Source organism: Triticum dicoccoides, chromosome 1A, assembly GCF_002162155.2.
Source record: "Triticum dicoccoides isolate Atlit2015 ecotype Zavitan chromosome 1A, WEW_v2.0, whole genome shotgun sequence".
Classification (NCBI taxonomy): domain Eukaryota; kingdom Viridiplantae; phylum Streptophyta; class Magnoliopsida; order Poales; family Poaceae; genus Triticum; species Triticum dicoccoides.
In genome coordinates this window covers 402,418,605-402,423,949 of record NC_041380.1, presented here as the reverse complement: position 1 = coordinate 402,423,949, position 5,345 = coordinate 402,418,605, and positions in this window count along the sequence as shown.

The following is a 5,345-nucleotide window of genomic DNA, read 5'->3' as shown; positions in this document are numbered from 1 at the left end:
GGATAACTTTAAATTTGAAAGATGGTCGTTGGATGAGGCCAATCCGATGGTGCAGAGCTGGCAAATTTGAGCACTATTGGCCGTTGGATATCATCTAGATTCCACTAGATTTTGCCACATGTACAATCTAGAAGAATCTATGGTTGAACTTAAGCATAATGCACAAACCTCAAAACACAAGCACTTCGTCTTTGTTCTACAATCTTCCGTATCATAATTTCCCAAATGTTTTTCTACATGATTTGTTTTTACTTTATGCCTTACAATGCACAATTCCATGAATCTTAAAATAGATTAGCTTTCTTATAAAAACTAGATGATTTTGAATGAAATGAACTATAAGAATTAAACGGACATCTACATCATGCATATATCACTCAAAGCTAACATGCTATAATGTGGTATTTATTCATAATTTGGTTGCCAAATCTCATGCGTGCAATGCACGCGTACCTTACTAGTCTAAATGGTGTCTTTGTGTGTGTTATGTGTGTTAAACACATTGTACGTAGTATATCATACTAGTCTAAATGGTCTTTTTTTGGGGTACACATTAAGCTTGTTCTCCCGAAATTTCAAGTCGCGCCTTGTTATGCCGAAATTTCAAGCTAGCGTCTTTGTCTATCGTGCTGCGAAACTCCCGCCTCTTCAACCCGCGCCTTGTTAGCCCGAAATATTTAAGATATATCTTTGTCTAGCTGTGCTCTGACAACTCCCTCCATCTCAACCCGCGCCTTGCTATTCCAAACTTACAACGCGTGCAAAAACTCCCACCTCCTTTGAAATCCCAACACGTGAAATGCCCGTGATACCCCTGAACCGAAAGAACCGCCTCAAATCGGTGGGAGTACTTTCGTAACTTACCCCACATTTCGGACAAGCGCGTCCCTAAGCCATGGTTCCCCACTCCCATCCCATCTGCCCACCCATTCGTACATCGAGCCCGGCAAAACCCGCGAAGCCCCACACCCTCCTCCGTCCGCCACCCAGTTGGAGCCTCTTCCCCGAAGACATCGTCCACAGCAACACCTCGACGTCCCTCATCCACCATACCGGATGAGGATCCATCGTCGATCTGGTCGTCTCGCCGGTTCAGCCACCCCGTCCTCCACCTCCAAGGAGCTGCCCCGATGTTCCCCTGGTCTTTCGTGCCACCTCCATTCCCACACCGCCGTCTTCACCTGCACCACCGGAAGAGCATCATCATCACTGTTTCCACAGATGAAGTTGTGGCCTAATTGGTGCCACCAAAGAGGTTCTACACTAATCGCCGCATTTTCTTCTTGATTTGATCTCATGGTGCTGCCGGCCCTCGGTCCCGAGCCGACACGGCGCGGCTCCATCCACGCCGATGTCGCCGGCCACTTCCTCCACGGCGTCGCTCCCTCGGCGGCGACATCCACATCAATAGGAGCTGCTACTGCTTTAGCTCTCGCTCGCGTTGCTGCTGTGCTCTTGCTCTCGGCCCCTACCTGGTCTGCTCTTGCTCATGCTGCTGCTGTCACTCTTGCTTGTGATGCTGCTTCGATTTTAGCTACACTTCAGTCGACTAAATCGCCTTTTGGGTCAGTCGATTTTCAGGGGGTGGGGGCTCGCCGGAGTTAAGGAAGAACTAGTAGCAGTGGTGAGGAGGGCTCGCTGAAGAGGTACCCCACTACCTATCTTAGGGTTCAGGGTGGGGGCGGTGGTCGCCGGCGGTGGTGGGGCGGTGGCGTGGGGATCGCCGGAGAAAAAGCTTGGCATGGGGGGCGGGGGGGCTACAGGGATGGCCGGGCGGCAGCGGACCGGTGGTGGGGAGTGTTTTCAGGGCGGGCGGGGCGGCGCACCGCCGGCCGCGGGCGGCGGGGTGCGGTTGTTTGGCCAGTGGTGGCTGGCAGCTCAGGGGGTGGAGGTTGAAGATGAACTGCAGGCCCTTGATTTCGTATCCAACGACTGCAAAATCAAGTGACCAGAGATGAAAATTTTGGTTGACTAACTTGTAGCCTCACCTCTAGTGCATTCAGTTTCAATAGTAAAATTCAGTTTCGACAGCAAAATTCAGTTTCGACAGTTAAGTTCAGTTTCGATAGTTAAATTCAGTTTCTACAGTTAAGTTTAGAGATGAGTGGTTGATGTATACATCTAGCACTTTGTGGTTATGTATTTTACGTCATCTATTGGAGATGCTATTAGAATTCCACTCAGGTTAACATTGTCTCTCTTGTCCTGCTTCAGCCTCGGCGTCGTACAACTCACCGGAGCTTCTCCAATGACAAAACCCTCCATCACAGTGGAGCAGTACCTCGGGCTCCATCTCCAGACGCCTAAGATCTGCTTCCCCTCCTCCGACAGCCAAGTCAGCCGGAGCATCCTCACCGGCCAACCCAATCATGCTGAGATCGACATGGCTTCGCCAAAGAGGTTGTAAACTTCTTGTGGTTTGACTTAATCTCAACATGCTTCTTTGCATCCTGTGATCTTCCAGTTCTTGTGAACCTAACACCCAGATTGGCAGAAATCATGTGTTTTTAAATTCTTTGTTTTGCACGTGCATTCCTATCCTATTCATGTCTATTTCCTATCCCTGCATTGTTACAATCCTCAAATTCAAACAAGCACTTACACAATTACTTCTGTTACAGATATGTGTCAAAGAAAACTTTGTGTGGTTTGTCCTACTCCTGCGGTGTTGTGTTCCACCCCAGCTCAGCTGCTCCAACGATGGAAGGGTTCACCACAACAGGGATCCGCTCTCCAGACTGTCTTTCGCCGCCTCAGATCTTCTTCCCCGCCACCGGTAGCCACGACAACTGCATTACCATCATCAACTGAGCAGATGACCTTGAGGACTACACGGGTCCGCAAGAGAGGTCGCACTCTTCCGTTTCTGCTTACGTTATGCATCGCTTAATATGATGACATGCTACTTTATCGTGTTTTAACCTATTAGACTCCGACTCAGGTCCAAACTTATGCTGAAACTTGAGTTTTTAAATGGTTGTGGGGTACATATTGGGGCAGCAATCAGTACTATCTGTCTACTATCTGGTTAATCTCGGGTATCTACTATGAGTTTCATGTTGGGTGGAAACAAACATTAAAGGAGCCATTGTCTGTATTTTTTAACTAAAGCTATTACCTGCCTACTATCATTTGTTTTGGGTCTATCCACAGTTTGCTACCATCACTCTGGATTTATGCATGCACTCCTTACATAATCTCACTATGTTTTATTCCTATGCATGTCAGTTATTGTACACAATGGAACTGAACATGTAGAGCAAAAGAGACGAGCCTTGCGTGGCAATAAAATTTCATGCAGACGTCGCTCCATGGTGGGCGCAATGGCAGCCCCCTCCACCCATTTTGGATCGTAATCAAGAGGAAGATAACTGTTCTGAGGGGGATTCAGAAGCAGAAGACCCCTCCTATTTACCCCATGAGCTCTTCGCTCTAACTTGGCATGACGATGTTGGTAATATCATGCATATGGTGCCTTGCATTGCTTACTGTATACATCAAAGATGTCATCTTCTTAGTTTAGACATGCTTTGTGTCAATGCCATCTGTTTAGTTTCTTTATCATATATGTGAATCATGCAATGCCATTTTGTTTAGCCAGGCATCATATATGTGAATTTTGCAATGCCACCCTGGTTAGCCAGTCATCTTATATGTGAATTATATCATGACATCATTTTTTTATTACGTGTTAAATTTGTCAACGATTTTAGTACATTCAATTACTCTTCCTGTGCATCAGCCATTCGACACGGTCATGGAACAAATCTGGAGTGGAAACAAGGTCTTCAGAGCAGACAATGCTATCTGACGAAGCGCATGTCTTGCTGGTTATAGATAGCTCCTCGGAGGAGGATTCAGAGACAGATGACCAGTCCTATCCCCCCCCCCCCGAGGTGCATGCTCTAACTTGGCAGGGTTATGATGCTCATATCGTGCGTATGGTATCTTGCATTGCTACGTCATTTGCTTAGTTTAGACATGCTTTGTGTGAATGCCACCTGTTTAGTGTCTAATTACCATATATGTGAATTATGCAATGCCATCTTGTTGCAAGACATTATATATGTGAATTATGCAATGCTATCTTGTTGCAAGGCATTATATATGTGAATTATGCAATGCCATGCTATTTAGCCAAGTGTTATATATGTGAATTATATCATGTCGTCCTTTTTTTGTATTTCTCATTGCTTTTGTCGAGAATGTTTGTATATTCAACTACTCTTCCTGTACATCAGCCGTTTGAATTGGTGATGGAGAAATCTGGAGTGAAAACAAGGTCTTTAGAGCAGACAATACTACCTGGTGAAGCAGATATCTTGCTGGTTACAGATAGCTCTTTAGAGGAGGATTCAGAGGCAGATGACCAGTCCTATTATCCCCCTAAGGTGTATGCTCAAACTTGGCGGGGTTATATTACTCATATCATGCATATGTTGTATTGGAATGCTTAGTTTTTACATCATATACACGATATTGAATGCCATCTCCTTAGTTGACACATCATATATGTGATTGCCCTCTGCTCACTTCCTTAGTATATAAATCATATATTTGAATTATAGCATGCCATGATGTTTACATAGACAGCATGTATCTGAATTATGGCATCCCAACCCATTTTCTAAAGACATAATATAGTTATATCATCTCATCATGTTCACATAGTCATCATATTTTGAATTATGACATTCTATCCATGAATTATATCATGCCATCATCTTTCCATCGACGGCATGTTTGTGATTTATGGCATGCCAACCACTTTAATAGACACATCATATAGTTATATCATGTCATCATGTTTACATAGTCATCATATTTTGAAGTATGTCATTTTATCCTGTTTAGTTAGCCATCATACATGTGAAATTGTGTCATGCTATCCTGTTTAATTAGCCATCATATATGTGAAATTATGTCATGCTATTCTGTTTGGTTAGACAACATAAATGTGAATTATTTCATGCCCTGTTTTCTTCCCTACTGTCCATTGCACTTGTCTATCTTACAATGTCTGTACATTCAATTACTTTTCTTGTTTATCAGCCATTTCAATTGGAGGGGGTGATGGCAGTATCTGTGGGAGTAAAAACACGGTCTTCAGAAAAGATCATGCTACCTGTCGATGGAGATAGAACCACGGTTGTACTTGCTCAAGAACCAGTCCCACCACACATAACCCAGACTCACGCAGATTGTACCGCTACCCAGTTGGACAGAGAACCAACTACACCCCTTCTAACCCCAAACCCAGCAGATAGTAACCCAGTTCCCGTTGACACAGCACCGTCTCCACCATAGAGCACCCAAACACGAGCAGTTAGTAAGGCAACTGCAGT